This window comes from Anomalospiza imberbis, chromosome 2 (genome assembly GCF_031753505.1).
Source record: "Anomalospiza imberbis isolate Cuckoo-Finch-1a 21T00152 chromosome 2, ASM3175350v1, whole genome shotgun sequence".
In the NCBI taxonomy this organism is placed as follows: Eukaryota; Metazoa; Chordata; class Aves; order Passeriformes; family Viduidae; genus Anomalospiza; species Anomalospiza imberbis.
In genome coordinates this window covers 41,225,429-41,245,076 of record NC_089682.1, presented here as the reverse complement: position 1 = coordinate 41,245,076, position 19,648 = coordinate 41,225,429, and the positions used below count along the sequence as shown (strand labels likewise).

Sequence of the window (19,648 nt, the reverse complement as noted above, 5' to 3'; positions counted from 1 at the left end):
TTTTGGGGAACTTGGGAGCAGCGGCCTCCTCAGAAACACTGCGTATGGACTGACAGCAGGAGCTGCTCAGAACAGCAGATCATGCATGTTTCATTGAGGCACACTACACATGGGCACACTTTGCAATTTAAAACAAGCTCAATATAGTATTCCAGAGAGTCAATGAAACAAGAAATACACTCCAAAGGCAAAAAGCAAATGGAACTGTTTGTTATAAAAATGGACAAAATTGAGACAATAAAATAGTTCATCACATGAAAAAGAAACGGATTAGCTAAGTGTGAAGGCAGAGACAGAGGTTTATCATCAGTAGCTGGTCAGCATTACAGGGAGGTGACATCTCACACACTTAGGTTAGTTTTCCATGTAGAAATGTGGGCAATGCTGTTCATTCAGAGGGCTCACTACTTTTGTTAACCAATGCTGGGAGATGGAATGGCTAAACAGAGCTCAGGGATGGCAAAGTATTAACTGTAGAAGGACACAATTGCAAGGAGGGACTGTGGGAAAACCCCACACTATGAGGGCAAGCAGGTTAGGCAGGTGACTGGTGTGGAAGCTGTGCAGAATGCAGCCTGAGAAGTGGCCAGCATACAGTGTTCCACCGTGCTGGGAGCCTTTGTAAACACACCTTCATGGCCTGTCAAAAAGTCATAATGCTGCACTGGAAATACGAGTTCCACACACATGGTGACAGAGCAAGAGAAACAGAACAAGAGACTCAAGGCTACCCATCCCACCACCTGTTTATCTATAGTAAGGTGAAGAAAAGTTCAGGTAAACACATCTGTATGATATGGGAGTTTTGTTGTTTTGTTCGTTTTCTTTCGGCTATACGATAAAAAAGAATTCAAAGTATTCTTTAGTGGACTCTGGTCACCACAGAGGAGACATGTGGATCAATGTAATAGACAAATTCAACATCTTTGTGTAAGGTTCTGTGATTCAAAAGGTGTATTTACTAATTCACACAATGACATGAGTTTGGATCTTCACTAGGTGAATTCAGTGGAAGGAAAACTTTGGCTCTGGGATCTTTACTTTAAGACCAAGTTTTATGGATTGTAGAGTCAGTTTGACTCAAGTGGTCATGGATTTGAGGACTCATCTAGAAAGACCCTAGACAAAACCATCTATTTCCTCAGAATCAGTATTGAAAGGCCCTAGATGAAGGAATCTATTTTCTCAGAATCAATGTCGCTTCTTCTGATACATTCAATTTTGATCTATTCTTCACACCCGCTATATTTTTTAAAATGATCTAAACACAGATTCATTAATGCTGTGTCTTTACTGACAGTCACATCCCTAAGACTGCCACAGATGACCAGTAGAACTTATAAAGGCCAACTGAGACTCTTAACTTTCAAAACCACTACTCCCCTTCTGTGTAGTGGAGCTTGGACCCCAGCTTGTCACTCAGACTGCAGGGAAGCACTCTGCCTCTGTCAAGGTACTCATCCTTCTTGGCTGCTTACAATTGAAAATATTTCAAAACTGAAGAGTCTTCCGCTTTCTAGCCCTTTCAGACAGACACCCTCATGACAAAGCAGGAAAAGACAAACTAGGGAAGTGGATGGCACCAACCCATCTATTATTACTACTCAGGAAGTTGCAACACCTTCTGGTTCTGACGCAGCTATCATCGCACCTGCACCAATGAAAAGCACATCTAGAAGCCCTTCCATGCACTTTTCTGGAACCTTTCAAAACACAAGCAGTACAAAGCCAAGCTCACTGTACCAACTAAATAATGGACATCTGGGTTTGCAACTTGTAAACTTGTATCCTCCTCTTCTTCTTTAAGGCAGTTTCATTCTGAACCACAGTGCTGTAACTTCAGCCCAGCTCTCTGGGGAGGCTATGTGAAAAAAATGTATCGTGGTACAAGAGCAGGCAGCACATATAAACTGCCATGGCTGGAACAGTCCTGCTTTCTCTGGGTATACAGCAAAGCACTGCAGCCCAATGCCATGAGACCAGTTCTACTTGCCAGGAAACACAGAAAAGGGCGTAATTTGGAGAATATCATAATTTTCAGGTTTGTTGCTAGTACAAAGTTACTGCTTGTGTTTGAGTTTAAGGTGAGAAATTAACAGACTTTAGCTATAGGCCTGCTTTGGTAACATCTGAGCCATTTAAAACTGGATTTCTTACCTTGCCAGGTGGAAAGCTGCAGCAAAACTACTGTCATGTTGTCACACGTGGAGGTACCTCTGCCTTCTCCTATAACTTCTCTTTACTGTTTCAACTTGGAAGAGTAGAAAGTCTTAGTAGTGAAAATCGTAAAAACCCCAATCCCCACATTAAAGAATTCATTTTACTAGGATAGATTAACTTGTAATTAAAGACTCAAGCTTTTGCACGACTGTGGCAATAGCTTGTTTGAGAAGACTGTCTTTTTTGAATGTGTGCATATGTTATATTGCCATTTCAGTGGCGCCGCTTTTTGCATAAAATTTACTTTGCATAATTACAAGCAGTTTTGCAAAATAAATATTTGTAATCTTTGGTACTTGCTTGCCACATATTTTTTTCATTTGGTTGAGAATGTTTGCAATAGATGTCTGTTGTCTATTATATGGGGCTAAGAATTGACTTCTTAAATAGGGAAAAAAGTCTGGAGGTCTTTCAAAATTCATTATTTATTTCCTTCTTCTGTTTCTAGGCCCTTCATAATTTGCTATCACATGTTTACCAGGGAAAACCATCCCCACAGAAAAGCAGCTGCTGGGGCTGTGTGTACATGACTCAGATGCAAAGTCCAGCAATTTTCTTTAAAGTGCTGACAAAAGCTGGTTTGGGCCAAGAAAGAAGACACTGGGCTGAGGCACGTGCAGGTGCTCCACCCCTGCAGGCCAGCTGTGGCAGGGACAGGACAGACAAAACAGCTGGAGAGGTTCTGTCTCTTAACAACCTCAGCACAATTTGCAAGGCTGTCCCCCTCCTTGTCCCTGGGCTGCAAGAGTGGCTAAACTGCTTTGTTCAAGGAATACACGCAAGTTATGAATAACAGGGTACCTGTGTGACAGGTGAAGTAAACTGGGGACTTCTCCCACTGAAAGTAGAGTAGTTCAGTGGGAAAATTCTAGTTCATTGAGTTCACATCATCCAGTTCACAATACCTCCAGGTTTGGATTCTGTTGAATCCAAGGTAGAAGTGAAACCTTTCCATGGTTACTGCGGACAGCTGAGAGCAAAATCCGGCCCTTGTGTTCAGCATTTCTGAGTCAGAGCCACCAGATGTATCCTGGATAATGGAAACCCTCTGCAAAGAGCTTGTGGTACAAAACATGGGATATGACAGCTTTGTGGGCTTCAAGGGGAGCCAGGGTAAGTTTGCTGGCTCATATGGGGCACAAGGAAGGGAGGTAAGTACAAAGGCCATAAAATGTGGGATATGTGAGGCCTTAACAGGGCAAGAAACATAACAGAGAAAGAAAATTATGATCTAACATACTGCAAGTCATTCTTAGGATTCAGCAACTTTCATGTTCAGATTTGTATTTCATGTGCATTTCTCTTCCTCCCATTTCTTAAAGTGCCAAAAATCTCTACTATTTCCTCCATGTTTTGTTCTCCATTTCCTCTTTCCCTGTGCATTGTTTCTTCCTGTTTTCTGAGGATTTGCAAAACTCAGTTTCAAAAACGGTCTTTTTTCCTAAGTACCAGGTTGTAAAATACAGGAGTCAATTGTTGCTCACTCTCACTGATGTAAAGATAGATCTAAAATTGAACTAAAAATGTTGAATTGGCTGAGCTTTTTTCATGTTCAGACAAATTTCATTATAAAACCATAAAGAGGAATTATCCTGCTGTCCTTCTGAGATGCATCATTTCATCAATACTGGATATATTTATTTTCCAGAGTGCCTCTCCCACACACAAAAGCCAAGGTAAAACAGGAATATTCAGTTGCTACATAATGGGAGGATATTTATAAAAACAAACCTACATTAAGCAAAGCATTGTTCATTTAGATGCATGAGTTGAAAGATATAATTAATTCTAACTTTAATGTGAACTTGTACACATTGCATGTATGATTAAAAACCCATACAAATAGCTAAATTGGATTTTTAACTTGACTATGCAGAGTTTGCAACTCGATTGTTTTGGTAGACATCCCAGGCCTGGTTTTACTAGTCTGTTACCTGTACAACTCCTTGGCTTACAACAGCTCTGCATGGTGTACAAGGGAGTGTTATCTGCATTCCTTCATATGACTAAGTTACTCTGCCACGAATCTGCTGTATACAAATTAAGATGAAGGACAAGATTCTTGAGTCCACCCACAAGAAGGAGTAACTCATTTGAACAGACGAATAACTCAGACATAGCTTGAAGGGCATTTTGAACTAGCACAGACATGTTCATTTGGTGACAAATATTCCTTTAAGGTCTACACACTCATACATGGTCTCCTACATAGGAGAACTCTAGCTAATTAATTTGTCAGACTATATTTCTTCTTCAGCTTACAGAATGATGGGAAATGCATGGATTTGACACAAGAAAAATATGTTTCAACAGGAAATAGGTCAAAATCCCCAGAGGAAAAAGATAATCTGGCCAATAGATGATTATTACATTTGGTGGGTGTTATAGTCAAAGCATGGTGCAATGCTCATTGCACAGCAATGAGTTGCACAGTACAACTAGTCCTTTTTATTTCATGTTTGAATTTCTACATAGCAAGAAGAGCTAATGAATGGGCTCTGCTTCCTTCACACTAAAAGCTTCTGCCTCCACCAACACTTCTTCCAGTTATGAAGGTGGTCTTTATAATAACAGTTTCCCAGCTTTCCGCTGCCAACGCTGGCCAGCTCCCAGTGAGACCTGTCTTGCAGCACTCCATGGTGACATTTGAGATGTGGTAACAGCTTATCTGACATGTTCTTTAGGCTTCAAAGGTAATACCCAATTTAAAATATACAGAAATTCAACCCCAGCCAGCACCTAAGCACTGCACAGCCACACGCTCACTCCCCCTCAGTGGGATGGGGGAAGAGAATCAGAAGGGGAAAAGTGAGAACACTTGTGGGTTGAGATGAAAGTTTAATGGGGAAAGCAAAAGCCATAAGCACAAGCAGAACAAAACAAGGAATTCATTCCCCACTACTCATGGGCAGGTGTCCAGCCATCCCCAGGAACGCTGGCCTCCATCACACGTAACTTGGGAAGACAAAGTCCATCAGTCCAAACATTCCCCTGTCCCCCTGCACAACAGCAACCTACACTTCAGGTAATTGAGAGCCTTAGCTTTGCAAAAGCACAATTAGTCTGAAACTACTGATATTTACAGCTTGGGAAAATCTCTTCACCTGGTTTTCAGAGAAGAATACAACTAAGCCTCAGTGCTGAGGCACCATTCTGAGAAACATGTGGAACAGGGCTTCCACACAACGATCAAGCCATCTCCACTAAAACAAGCAGGTGGCTCAGGAGATCTTAATCCACTTGCATTTGTGAGTTGACATTTAAGAATCTTCTCTCCCTTTAAAACCATCAATCAAAAGTATTTACAGAACCATGACTCATGATTCTATGAATCAAAAATATTTGCAGATTTAGGAAACTGTCACTAAACAGGACCTGGCCAGGAACTGGATTTCACAGAATTTCTTTTCCCAATTTCAATTTTTTCCCATTTAAACCCAATATATTTTGTTGTTCTGTTGCTGCAAAACATTTCTTAGAATTTAGATTTTTTTAAATAACACATTTCACATTTAAAAATTTTGTAAAAATGGTCAAAATATTCTTTGCTAAACTTTTTAATGCTTTATCAGTTCTCCTTTGAACAGACTTACATCAACTTAGCTTATTTTTCTGAGCATTTCAATTTTGACAGAAATAATGCTGCATTAAGAAAAAGAGCCTCTAAAAAGATAAACTAATCCCATCTGCTGCACTCATCATACACCTTTCTATTTCTTTCCCTAAATTTACAGTTCCTAGATAGACTCGTGAGCACTCAGAACAGACACATGAATATGATAGCAGTCATTCTGGAAATCTTTAGTTCAGGATTTTTTTTATGGCTTCATCAGTTATTTCTTTAAAGATATTCTTGGTAATATTACTCTAGTAACTATTTATATCTGAATGAAAAATGCCTGGGAAAAAAGAAAGCCCAGCTGTGCTTGAGAAAACGTTAAAATCCATAGCAGCTAAGAGAGCCACTGTAGAGCAATGACCCACTGAAATGAATCACTAAGAAGCTTCTTCACCTCCCTTCAAGTATTCTCTTTATGAGAGGAGGTTTCTAAAGCCCTCATTACAAGATAGAAATATTGGAGGTCTTTTGCATTTGCTAAGCCAAATGTACCATAAGAGCTACTTTTGGATACAGGCACATCTCTGCTTAGCTCTGTAGACTTCAAACCCTTTTCATGTCTGCCTGTACTTTGGCACATTAGGTTCCATCTCTGTGGGGAGGGTGGCAGTGAAGCTCCTGACACAGCATTTATTTATCAATAAACTAAATTCATGAGATTACTTGAATCAAGGAGCTCTAAAACCATCACCAATATTCACTCTTCTTTTAAAGGACTAATTGTTTCACTTGTGACTTGTATTTTAGCTTGAGGAGTGGCAGATCATTTTTTCACTTGGTCCAGGGATTAGACAGTCAAAATACACTGGAAATCTCTCAACTTACCCAACTCAATTAAAAAAGATGTATGTACAGCATTTATGTAGTGTTTTGACAGACTTTATTTTCTGCTTAAGTGATTCAGTTTCCCCTGGATACATATGGCCCTCTCTTTGTTATGCAGAACTGGAATTGCACAGAAAGAAGATGAGATTATTGGTTATTGGCTAAGTTGCAATACATTCATTAAACCAGTAATTTCAAAGAGCCTTCAATAAATGAGATGTTCTTTAGGTAAAATCTGATTCTCAGCTACTTTAAACATTAGGCTACCAGGCTAAATGAGAACAAAACAAAGTAGTATCTATTAATAAAAATAAACACTACTGACAGCAAAAGCAACAGCATAGCCATTACAGTCAGAAGAGACAGTATCCTTCTGAACCACCAAAATTTCAGAATCAAGGAAGTTTTATTTCTCTCAATTGCTGTAGAAGAGCTGAGCAATTTTATTGGATAAGAATGCTGAATACTAAAGAATCTGGCAATGAATTTCAAGATCCAGATACTTAAAGCATCCTGATTGAATAAAAGATTAATAAAAATTAAGACAATGGAGCAGTGCAGTGCAAAAGAACATCAAATTGCAGGACTTTCATCACAAAGATGCAGGAAGTCAGTGCCCACCTAGAGAAGTGTCTAAATCAGTCAGTGCATCTCAAAGTCTCTTGGTGATTCCCCTAAAGTCCAGTTTTGGGTAGATCCAAAACTGCGATGCTTTGAATATCAGAATCCTGGACATGGGTGGATATGCACCCACAACTTCAAACAGCCGAGCAGCTCCAGTCTCACAGATCCAAGTGGCCAGACTCCTCATGGGCAGCCTGAGACAGCTGTGGGGATAGCATATGGCAGGGCAGAGGGGCTGGAGCATGTTCCTGAGACCACTCTTCACGTGCAAAGGCAGAGTCAGTGCTTTCTGAATGCAAACGTTATCACCCACACCTGACAACCACAATTGGAACAAAGCATTAGTCATAACTTAATGTCATGTAATTTGCTTGCTGCAAGCATGAGCAAGAAGATCATGCCCCAAAATGGCAGATACCTCATGTACAATATTTTTGAAAAACAAAAGACAGGTGTTAATAGAGAAACTGTAAGAGAAGAGAAAGGATGGACTGATACACCAAAGAAAAGGTGGCTGTGAACTGGTGGCCCACAATTCAGGTACTGGGCTTGCATGATGTTCCAATTCACTATGCTTTCTGCAGTAGCTCTGGGGGAGACAGGGTACAACAACAGGTGGAAACTGGCACCTCCCTCTCCATCTGTGCATGGCAGCCTGTCAGGAGAGCCCCCCAGCCAGCCTCCAGCCCTGAAAAACTGGGATCATCAAGGCACGTCCACCCCTCACATACTGCAGACCATGTCTGAGACCATTTTCTCTCTCCTCTGCTCCACAAGCCTCCCCTGAAGGGTGGCAAAGAATAACTGAAATAGACTTCTGATCGGGAATTCCCTGTGAGATCCACTTCCTCTCTGTGGACTACAGAGGGGATCCTTGGAAATTAAAATCTTAATTTTGTTGATCAAAATTAGTGACCTACAGCTAAGGAAAGTGAATTCTTTATCCTTTCCTCAAAGCATTTCCCATGGGCAAAGTAAACAATTTTCTAAGGTTTTTAAAAAAAAAGGTTTCTAATAAATCAGTATTTGATATTCAGCCAAATACATTTACATAATTTCCAAAAACACTGAGAAACAATACCTTCTATTATTAGGAATGAAAGGCAGAAGCAAGTCCAAATCTCCAAGCTAAACTACAGCTTCTGGTCACTCCTGGAGTTTTGTGGTGACACTGTATCTCTTCAGTGAACAATTATCTCTGCTGATGTTAATGAAACAGTTTAAAAAAATTATTTAAGCTATTCTTTAATATTTGTGTTGCAAATGCTCCATTGTACATAGATGCAAGAAAAGGGTATCATCTCTGTTTAGGAGAGGTTATAAGTCAAATGAATTTTACCAAAAAAAAAAAAAAAAAAAAAAAAAAAATCAAAACTATGATGGTAAGCCAGTATTAAATACTATCATGGCTCTAGTGTATTACTCTCCACAGAGGACAGAGGCTATAGTGAGACAGCTGTTAAAAGCATCTTTGTTTATTGTTAACCAATGAACTTAGCAGGGGGAGGGGTTCCTGTCACAAGGCAGGATATAAGGAAGGAAAAATAACAGTGCATTTCTGTTGTTGTCTTTATTCTGTAATATTCGGTATAATCCAAGTAGCTGATGATGCTATTTTCCTGGCAGCAGAACAAGGAGCTATTGTAATTAGCAGAGGCCAGGCCATTTTCACATGAAGTAGCTTTCTGAAACACTACGGCAACATTCAAGGCTGGGGCAGATGACTGCGGAGAAAGCCCAAACAAGGAAGAACGGAAGTGGACACACTGATATTTCCAGGTTTCTCACAGGCTGAGTCAGGCAATGACACTCACTGGTCCCACACATTGTGAGCTCTGAAGTTGTGATGATGTTACAACTCAGAGCAGGACAAGATGTGAGATCAGCCACGTCTGATCCTGCCCTCTGCAAAAACCCTGTGAGACAAGGGCGATGGCAAGGCTGGGCCTTCACTGCCTCTACAACTTTTTAGCCAACACCCAGGGAAAAAGACAGTCACCTTGCTGAAATATGGCATATAGAGAAATCAGTGGGATATATTTATTTCCCAGCAGTCAGACACTGCAGATACATCTCTCTTTTCTCATTATTGCTTCTGTCCCCTCCCCCTTCCAAAATGAAGGTATTTGTAAAATTAGAGAGGGTGAGGGCAGGGAAAAATCAGTCCATAGGTTTCTCTGTACCTATGATGTTACAATTGAGACAGTGTTTACCTTTGTAACCTTTTTGTTTAAAGATACAGCTTAGTGTAGAATAAAGTATGTCAAATGCAGTACTTTTGATGTTTTTTTATAAATGCATTCTCCTTTTTTTTGATCGTGGAGTTATTTCAAGGTTTTTAAGATGGTTGTACCTTGCTTGTGATCAAAAAATGGTATCTAGTCAGCTATATCCTGCTACAGAGTGACAAGAGAGGGACTGCTGCAGGAGCTCCAATTTTTTTAGTCCAGAACACTGAGCTCTTTATTAGCAAATGTGAGAGATTAGTAGTGTAGTTTTCAGCACTGAAATCAGGTGTCCAGAAATGCGTGGAGTAAGTACCTGACTTCAGGATAAAACCTGTTATTACAGGTTCTAGCTTGACTTGCATCTGCTCAATTCTTCCCCAGATAGAATCAGGGTATTGTTAAGGTTGGGAAAGACGTTTCATATTTTTAAGCCCAACCATTAACCCAGCATTGCCAAGGCTGCCATTAAGCCATATCCCTCAGTGCCACATCTACACATCCTTTAAATACCTCCAGGGATGGTGATTCCAACACTTCCCTGTGAAGTGCTGGAATCCAACACTTCCAACCCTTTCTGTGCAGAAATGTTTCCTCACACCTGATCTAAACCTTCCCTACAAGAAGTACCTATATATAACACTTCAATGTCCCTCCTGTAGTGAGGAGCCCAAAACTGAATGAACACAGGATCTGAGGTGTGGCTTCAGCAGTGCCAGCAGAGGGGCACAATCACTGCCCTGGTCCTGCTGCCACACTATTGCTGATCCAGGCCAGGTGCCACTGGCCCTCTTGGCCACCTGGGCACAGCTGGCTCACGTCCAGCCACTACTGACCAGCACCCCTAGATCCTTTTCTGCCAGGCAGCTTTCCAGCCATTCTGCCCCCGTAGTTCACTGTACACTCTTTAAGGCAGTGTACAGACAGTAATTTATGGCCCAAATACTCTGAGCTTTTTCAGCAACATAACACCATAGTCATTAAGAATTTATGGGAAAAGTAATATCAAAACCCCTTGAAACCTATGATTCTACCTGTTATGTATCCTCTTTGTGTAGTTAGCTTAACAACCTAGAAATCCAAATTCCAAACTCGGAGTGCAAAAGACCCACAAAGAAGCAAGATTGTTTTCCAGGTTGTTAAACAACATCAGGTAGTTCCTGTGGGAGAATCTTCTCTCCCTGCGCTGGGGTCTGTCCCACCCTCAGTTACAAAGCATTGATCTTTTTAAGCATTCTTTTTTAAAAAGTAATTTCTCCACCTACAGAAAAAACATTGCAGAGACTATGGCAAACATTTCAAACTTCCACAAGAATTTCTAAAACTGTACTTAACTTTTGTTACTTATTTAAGTAGAAATAAAACAGAAGGAGAAATGAAATTAATAGATATAATTAAAAAAAACACAACTCCTTCTTGCCATTTTGCTAAAACTAAAAGTAATGATGATGCCATCAAAACTCTGAGATCTAGCCATACCTTCCCAAACTCATACCCAGTATATTTTGGATCTTTATAAATAACTGCAAATCTGTATATGCAAACTTTTTTTCTGAATTCAAAGAAAGCAACAAATATATCACAGCATCCTTCTTACAGAAATGATCATGGCAAGGAAAAGAACTCTTCCAAGAACTGGATTCGTACTTTGGAAGCCTTTTCTGCAAAAGTGGATGACTAAATCTCATCCCATACCAATGAAATTTCTCACTAAAATCTCATTTCTTAAGCTAAGGTTTCCACTAAGCTGTTCTAGACACACACACAATACACATACATACAGTTGAAGAAAAGGAAAGAAGAAAGGAAAGAAGAAAAGGAAGATGACATTTAAAGAATTTAAAATCAGCAGGCTCTGAGGAATATGATAGGTACCATATTACCTGAACAGTACAGCTCAGACTAGTCCATTCACTTCTCAGCCACATTTGTGGCCTGCCCTTCCATTCAAACCACTGCTCAAAAATTTTATTTTTCCTTGAGACAAATGTTTAAATACTTATCATCCAAAAAATTTACAGATTTCAGCTATTACAGGAATAATTTTGAATCACCTGTGATTATTTCCCTCCTCTTTGTCATAAGTTGTCATTATGCTATTAATGTAAACCAGAAACTAGAGAATTATTCAGCACAGATGGCACAGCAATAAAAATCTGGACATTATTCATGTGAATGTCTATCTTTGGACCTATTTTCTAAGCATATGGAAAAGAAACCACTACACACTGCAGTATGGTAAACACTCTCGATACCAGTAATTGACTATTACTTGAGTACAATGTTAGGGATCATTTGACTTAAAATACACATCTTAAAAAAGGTAGTTTACCTTGGCACCATACTTAACTCATTCTGCTTCAGCTGGTACAGTAAGGAATTCATCTGCTATTTTTAGATACCTTCAATGTTGAGGCTTGAGGTGGTGATCTATCTCAAGGATGAAACATTTGAATCTCTTCTTTCAGCTGAAAAAAAGACAGGGTTTTAATCTATGGGAATTGAACTTTTATACAAGATAGGCTTGGACTAAAGAAATAAATGCCATGCTCCCAAAAGAAAAATATGTCTTGCTTTATGAATGAGCATGAATTGCTATTATTTTGGAATGAAGAAGAAAGAAAAAAAGAGGATTCAGAAACCATTTAAGGCCAGCAACTTAGAGCAGTTTTCACACAAAGAGAACATAGCTAGAGCAAGCAGCACTGTAGAGATAGCCAAGTTAACCTGGAAATGACTGGTCAAGTGTGAGAATTTTATACTAATGACCATCCATGGCAGGAAGGAACAGCGTTTTACCCAGCTTACCTGATGAGAGCCAATTATTCCTATCAAACTCTTGCATTGCCACTTCCATTATTTCAATGGCTAAATTAAAGCTAGTTCAAGTATTGATATAACTCCAGTTTATTATTTCAAAATAATTTCTTAATGGCCGCTTTTGAGATGGTAGTGCATCTTCACAGCGGCAACTCCTACACATTCTCTCTGGTTTTAAAAAGGAAATGGGGATTAGTCCAGACTTGAAAAGGTCCCTCAAATTAGGAGGTATCAGTTGCTCCAAATCAAGAGGCATTTGAAATACACTTCTAAGAAAATCAGATTATTTAGCCTTTCAAGTTTCAAATTACAATTCTGAAGGGGCTTTTACAAAGTATCTTGTACAATATTTGCATATATACAGTCTCCTTGTATCTTGAAATTATTTCTGATTGATTCCTGGTGTTATAGCAATTTAGTTTATTGTGCAGCTATCATATGATTCTTTAAAAAAAAAAACTCTAGGAGAATTCAGAAACATTTTTGCGAATCATGAAGTATCTAAAATTTTTCCAGCTGTTCAGCCCAAATAAAGCTGAACTGCCTCTGAAATTGTCACATAGTTAAATTTCTATAGGATTAGGCACAACTGTGTTTTAGGAATCTCTGACAGTGAGAGAATTGAGGCAGTGTTGCTGAACAGAAATTATGTTATAAACAATTACAATCCTCTAAAGCAGATCTCATCAATAATTGGAAAGGAAAATTTAAGAAACATAAAACTTTATAGGAATAGTCTTCTCAGACTCGTTCTGTGTACCTGTATGATTGCACCTTTTCTTGGGCAGCTAAAACTGAGCACACAATTACTGCTGGTTCTCTGTTCTAATATAGGTCATTTAACATAGTTCACAGAAGGTCAACAAAGTTTTTGGAGCTGATTTTTCCAAGTACCATTCCTCTGAAACATAAATGTCTGCTACGCGAAATTTCTAAGGAGTGAGCCTGTGACATCCGATACAAATCTTGCTACAGATGCAGAACTGGTATAAACAAGGTAGAACCTTTTTTGTAAAACACTAAGCCCTAAAAAAGAGCAAAAGCAGGAGACACCCTGGTGAGTCAGGGTGGCTGTAAATGCTCTCAGAGCACTACAGATCAGGCATGAACACTTGCAGCATCCAACAGGACTTACATGCTCCCTGAAATAAAAGCTGCCCAGTCCCACAGCTCCTCTAGAAAGCCATCTTCCCCCACAAAGGGCGCTCCCTGCCAAATTAGTTGCCCGTTAAGGAATAAAATTATATGCCTCGTAATCTATGCTTAAATCCTTGCTGCTACGTAATCAGGCAATTAACACCATCCACTCACACATTCTCTGAGATTAGGGACAATCCACAATTACTCTGCTTTGGCCGCTCTTAGGTTTTAGAGTCACTTGTTCTGTATTAATTACATCATGTGAGAGAAGGGTATGAGTAACCTCTTAGTAACACTACCCCGAGTACCTAACACATGCACAGGGCCATAGAGACAGATTAGGGGTTCATGCCACAGTCTGACTGACAGCTAATCATGCTACAGCTTGGGGATTTCTGAGCTAGGGAAGGAAGCAACACCTCGTTTACAGTTACCGTTCACTTCAGCTTTAAGAAGTACTCAAGATAAAAAGCATTATATAAAATCTCATTATTACTCTGCCTCCTCCTCCATTTGAATTTCATTCCTTTTATTTTTTAATTCTCTCTGCCCGTGCCATGTCCTCCTCTTTTGCAGGTGGAAGATGAAGGAGGGACTAGTGATGACATGTAAATAGTATCTAAAGAGGTGAGCTTGAAAGCACCAGGCATAAAATTGCTCTTTACCGATGTCTTACACATCTTTGCTACTTGTCGTATTTCAAGCAGCAAATGCAAGCACTTAATAATGTTCCTCAGCTCCTGACCAGTAAATTTAATAAGAATGTTAGAGTCCCTTAATTGGATTTGCAGACAGTATGAACTGGAAACAACTAAAAAATAGAAAAGCGTGATAATTTTTCCTCTCTGTGCCACTTCCATATCAGCATACGCTTACCTGTAACAGGTTGCAATATTCAGGTCATATTTTAATAACCAAAGGAGCTCTTTAGGCCACCAATGATTTCTTATTAAGATGTAAATCAAGAAAAATCTCTGATCTTCTAGAAGAGCCTGAAAGCAGTTTCTTAATTAGTCAGGCTCTATCTAACATCTGACAAGATTTCCTTCATCATAGGAAACTGACTTAAAAATTATCTTAGGAATTGAGACTTTTGGTCAGCAACAAAGAGTTAGAACCATGTATAAGCCTTCAAAATAGTATGGTAACTTTTAATAGTCACTGTAAATCAGCATATATTCTCTTTAACAACCGAAAATGTGAATGAAGTTTAGTTGTTTAATCTCTGTTTTGTAAACTCGTTCTGACACCTGAATTCCTTTATATGCTAAAATGGAATGTCCCATGCTAGACAAGCAGAATGGTATTTCACTGACTCAAGCGTCACTTCTAACTGCTCACTAGGTGAGTTTTTCTTCATGCTTTCTCTCTCATCACTTCCTACCTTTTGCAGTATCTCTCTTCATCTTTTAAATATAGACCTTTGGAAATGTAAGTCTCTAAAGCATGTCTGGTGATGACATGATTACCACGTCTCACCTGTTGCTGCCATCATGTGGTCCGTAATTAACCTTCAAAGTGCTTTGTTGGTATCTCAGCTTGAGTAATAGAATCCTTGAGACAAACACCATGCTTGCGTTCATTTTTACAGAGCTTGCTTTTCTTGCCATCAATAACAGATTTACAATAAATTATTAATACCTCTCTCCCTTTCAAACTTTCATTTGCATTGAGCAGAACTTTGCTAAAGCCAACAAATATCTAAGGTCACGCTGAAGCAGAACCATATCTTGTGGCAGCATCTTTACTATTTTCCTCACACATTTTGGCAGGCGGGCCAGATGTGCTATGGGTACAAGCACATTGGGAAAACCCAAAGATGGTAAAACAGGTTTTCCACCTGTTTTCCACCCACATTCCAAAGAGGAAAATGTTTTAAAGAGGCTGAATACATAGGCTAGTCCTGATTCAGTGAATTTCCATACCAAATTCTCTGTTTCTCCAACTTCAGCAGGACTGCTCATTATCTTAAGTTAAAACTTAAGCCTGAGGAGATTTGTTTAAAGGAACTAATCCAGCTGAATACACTACCATGAGGAATTTACACAAGCTAGCTCTCTATAGTTGCATCTCCCCGAGGCAGAATTCTAATGACACCATAGTAATAGAGTGTTATTGCTTCACATATCTGACATCTTCAATGTTCTAAATAATTAAAAAAATAATTATAGGTCAGTAACCATCTGACTAAAGCCGATGATGGGTCTGGAGCATCTCTCGTATGAGGAGAGACTGCAGGAGCTGGGCCTGTTCAGTCTGGAGAAGGCTGAGAGGGGAGCTCATCAGTACATACAAATATATCCAAGGTGGGTGCCAAGAGGCTGGGACCAAGCTTCTCTCAGTCGTGCCCAGCAACAGGACAAGGAGCAGTGCCTATAAAGTAAAACACAAGAAGATCCATCTCAACATCAGGAAGAACTTTGCACTAAGGGTCACAGAGCACTGGAGCAGCTGCCCAGGGAGGGCGCAGTCTCCCTCTCTGGAGACATTCCAAACCCACCTGGACACCTTCATGTGTCACCTGCTCCAGGTGATCGTGCCTTGGCAGGGGGTTTAGAGCGGGTCATCTCCGAGGCCCTTTCCAACCCGAACTACCCTGTGATTCTGTTTTCCGAAACGCACACCCCTCTCAGCGACCGAGCCCACACAGCGCCCCCGCTCCGAGCTCCGCACGGGGCTCGCAGCGAGGCGGGCCCGGCTCTCCCTCCCGCGGGCGGCTGCGTGCTGAGGGCGGGCGCGGGCACGCCGCAACCACCACCAGGAAAAAGGCACTCCCAGCACGATAAAGGCGGCCGGAAAAGGACGGTCCCCACGGAAGAAGGGCGGTTCCGGCCCCACAGCCCCGGCCCGCGCCGCCGCCTTGTGGCGGAGCGTCTGCCCGCCGTGGGACGGAGCGGCGTTTGGGAACGCACACGCGGAGGCAATCCCGGGCAGCCGCGCCACACCGGTTTTGGGCGAGCTCTGAGACAGCTGCGGCAGTGGCGCGGTGCGGTGGTGCCCTCATGCTCCCGCTCGGGCCTGCACAATTTGGGATTCGCTGCTGACTTCGCCGAACGCGTGGTTGGTAATTTCCGGGAGCATACACCTGCCTCACCCACTGCAGTGTCTTCCAGAGGATTATTGAGATGCCTGAGAGGCAGCTATGTTTGTAGTTAATTCCGTTAAGTCAATCCACCTGTTCCAGAGGCGAAGGAAATACTTGCCTACTACGGATTTAAGGCTTTCATAAGTCAGGTCAGGCTCGCTGTTTTACAGCCAGCCTTGTGGGCTGTAAGGGTGAACACGATCACTGGTCAGCTTGTTTGGGGTGACAGTGCCCTGAACACAAGAGAGACCTGGTTCACCCGTGCCCTTGTGCCTTCTCACGGGGCTGCCGTGGCAAAGCCCTCCCATCTGCTTAATCCCAGCTCAGCACCTGGGCAAGGAATGCTGAGGAAAAGGCAGCAAAGACAGAGCTGAGCCCTTTTCTTATGGCCGGAGCAGCCATCTACTACCCCCGTGCCCAGGTGTGGCCCACACCGCGCTGGGAGCAGCCGTCCTGGTTTCAGGATGGCCGCAGCGCCAGGCAGGCCCTGTGTGTCCTGCCGTGACCGGCAGGCGCTGCTCCGAGTCTCTCCCCGGCCCTGCCGTGCAGCTCTGGCCTTTGATCGTCTGGGTCTCATCCCAGCTCTTTCTTCACAAAGCCACGGTTCCCATTTGTGAGAGACGGTCCGAAGTCCGGCTGTCTGTGACGCCAATTTTATGTCACGATCCGCTCGTGCGTGGTGTCGTGATGGTTCATTAACCGATCCCAAAAGTGCAAAAAGGCAAACAGCAGGCGTCCATCAGTTTAATCACAACAAATGCACCTTTATTTAGGTGCCAACAGCAAATGCGATAGAGGGGACAGAAAAGGGAAATAGAGAGAAAAGAGTGGAAGGAGAATATAGCTACCAGTGTCGAGACGAGCTCCTCAATGGTCCAGCCACATGGAATTGTCATCGTCCATGGGGGTTAGCCGAAGTCTTCCCAAAAAGTTACAGTTTATACAGTCTTTAGCCAAAGCGAGTGGCATCTGGCCAAAAGGTGGGGAAGATTGATGGGCCATTGTGAAGAGCCCCTTGGTCTGTGAAGCAGGTGCAGGCATGCAGGGACAAGCCACCTTTTGTCACAACCTGTTCGAGCGCAACGTTCTGTAGCAGCACAGCGAGTGCACCTGCTGACAGTCACTGGTCAAGCGTCCATATCGACCTCGGCCAGGCCAGAACTCCTGTCAGGGGTCTGCAGGGTCCTCGCGATGGTCGTGAGGCAAATGAAGGAAACTTTGGAGATAACATCAGGGACTGAAAACAACTCAACTTTTGCTTTTTTTTTGTTTTTGTTTTTTTTTTTGTTTTTTTGGTTTTTGGTGTGTTTTTGGGTTTTTTTTTTTTTTTGTAAAGACAAAACCTTTGGTTTTATTTATCTGTATGCAACTCCAGTAATCTACTATATTCTTACTGATACATACAGTTTTTCTTTCTTTCTTTCCTTCTTGGACCTTTCCAGATTCAGTCATTCTCAGAACTCTTCTCTGAGGCCATTTCAAATTTTCAGTATCTTTTTGAAGGCACTAGTTTCAGAATTGGACACAGCATTTGACAGCGATCTCAGCATTGATGCAAAGAAAACAAACCACCAAATGAAACCCTTCCATCACCTCCTGAGTAATATCTCCATCTTAGTACAGTGGAGTGGGGCTGCCTTGTCTTAGGACAATTGTACTGTCTGTCAATATAGCACTTTCTAGTCAGAAAAAAAAAAAAAAAATATTGCCTTCATAATGCTAGACCTGTTTAGTTCCAGAAGAGGGCCCTTAGTTCTAAAACCTTACAGTCATAGCATACTGACTCTGTGTCCTGTTTTAGACATAGACCTGCAAATACTGCTCTCCACCTAATTTCAGGTTTTTATTCCTGACTTACAGTATTACAGACATCTTGCAGGTGCACCTAATCTTCTTGAATAGCTTCTTAATTCTTTTCTCCCCTGAGGTGTTAGCAGCTAACAGAGACTACCCTCAGTCTGACAGTGCTATTTTTTTTCAATGTTTGCAAGTTAAACCACAGTGTAAATCTGAGATGAACGCCTTGCAGAAGACCATTTTTGAGCATTTCTTTTACCAGCCAAACCAGTGATGTTCTCAAGAAGTTGCATATTGTTTTGATGACTAGAATAAATTTTTATAGCTAATCTAAGACTACAGTGAGTGTGTGGAGTGTATGAAACCTGTAACTTTTTTCCTCCTTTTTTAGTGTGCAGTGCTTGGGCCTGTGTGATTAAACTTGGCAGCCAGTGTAACTCTTGCTGGGACTAACACAGGTCAGTCCTTCACTTTCAGACACAGGGTCAGTCATGTGAAGGATCTAGTTCGGTATAAACAATAGAGGAGAAAAGCAATGCCACTTAATAACTAGACTGTCTTCAAAGGTCAAGCTAGATATATTTTTACTTTGTTCTGAAAAAAGCCCCATTCATACCCAAGCTAGTGGGCAGTATCTGGGTATTCACATGATGCACTGGAAAGTGACCCTATGGGTTTGTGGGTCTCAGACCACTGATAAGGAAGCGTTCATCTTAGGAAAACAGGCCCATGTTTTTGAAGACTTAAGTCATAACTTACAAGAGTTTTCTTCTTTGACAGGAAAATCAGCCCCTTCTTCCTTTCAGTTTAGTGGCAAAAAATTTAGCAGGAAGCCCTTCCAGGCAGGATCACGCAATTATTTACGTTGGAAAAGACTTCCAAGATCATTTAGTCCAGCCTTTGAAAGATCTCCAGGCTGAAAACTAGATCATGGCACTGACTGCTACATCCAGTCATTTCTTGAATGTCTCCAGGGATGGTGACTCCACTTTTGGGCAGTCTGTTCCAATGTTTGACAACTTTTCCACAAAGAAATTCTTACTGAGAAGAATTTACTTTATATTTCTACAAAAGCCGGAACCCCAAATGTGCAGGAGGATTCAAGTGTTGCTTGCTTATTGACAGGAATGATCAAATCATAGTACTGTTGAAAAAACCCCCAACAACCCAAAACCAAACAAAAACAGAAAGGAAGACAGACAAAAGAGGAAGGTAGTAATAATAATAGTAATGAAAAAATCTCTCCTAACTGGCATGCATCTTCAGGAATTGGAATTTTTTATTCTCCTATGG

The 19,648-nt window shown here is 41.3% G+C and overlaps 2 long non-coding RNA genes across 3 annotated transcripts; one reads left to right on the top strand and one right to left on the bottom strand.

The window, feature by feature from the left end:
• Nucleotides 1-2,076: 2,076 nt before the first annotated feature.
• On the top strand, nucleotides 2,077-9,078 carry LOC137468715 (uncharacterized). Of its 2 annotated transcripts, none has more exons than XR_010996130.1 (2): nucleotides 2,077-3,333; nucleotides 8,918-9,078. It is a non-coding gene; the product is annotated as an uncharacterized lncRNA (long non-coding RNA). The 2 variants fall into 2 exon arrangements; XR_010996129.1 differs by having other exon boundaries at nucleotides 8,915-9,078.
• On the bottom strand, nucleotides 5,773-15,833 carry LOC137468714 (uncharacterized). The gene is made up of 3 exons (XR_010996128.1): nucleotides 14,953-15,833; nucleotides 11,846-11,981; nucleotides 5,773-7,603 (listed from the first exon to the last, which is right to left on the bottom strand). It is a non-coding gene; the product is annotated as an uncharacterized lncRNA (long non-coding RNA).
• Nucleotides 15,834-19,648: the final 3,815 nt, after the last annotated feature.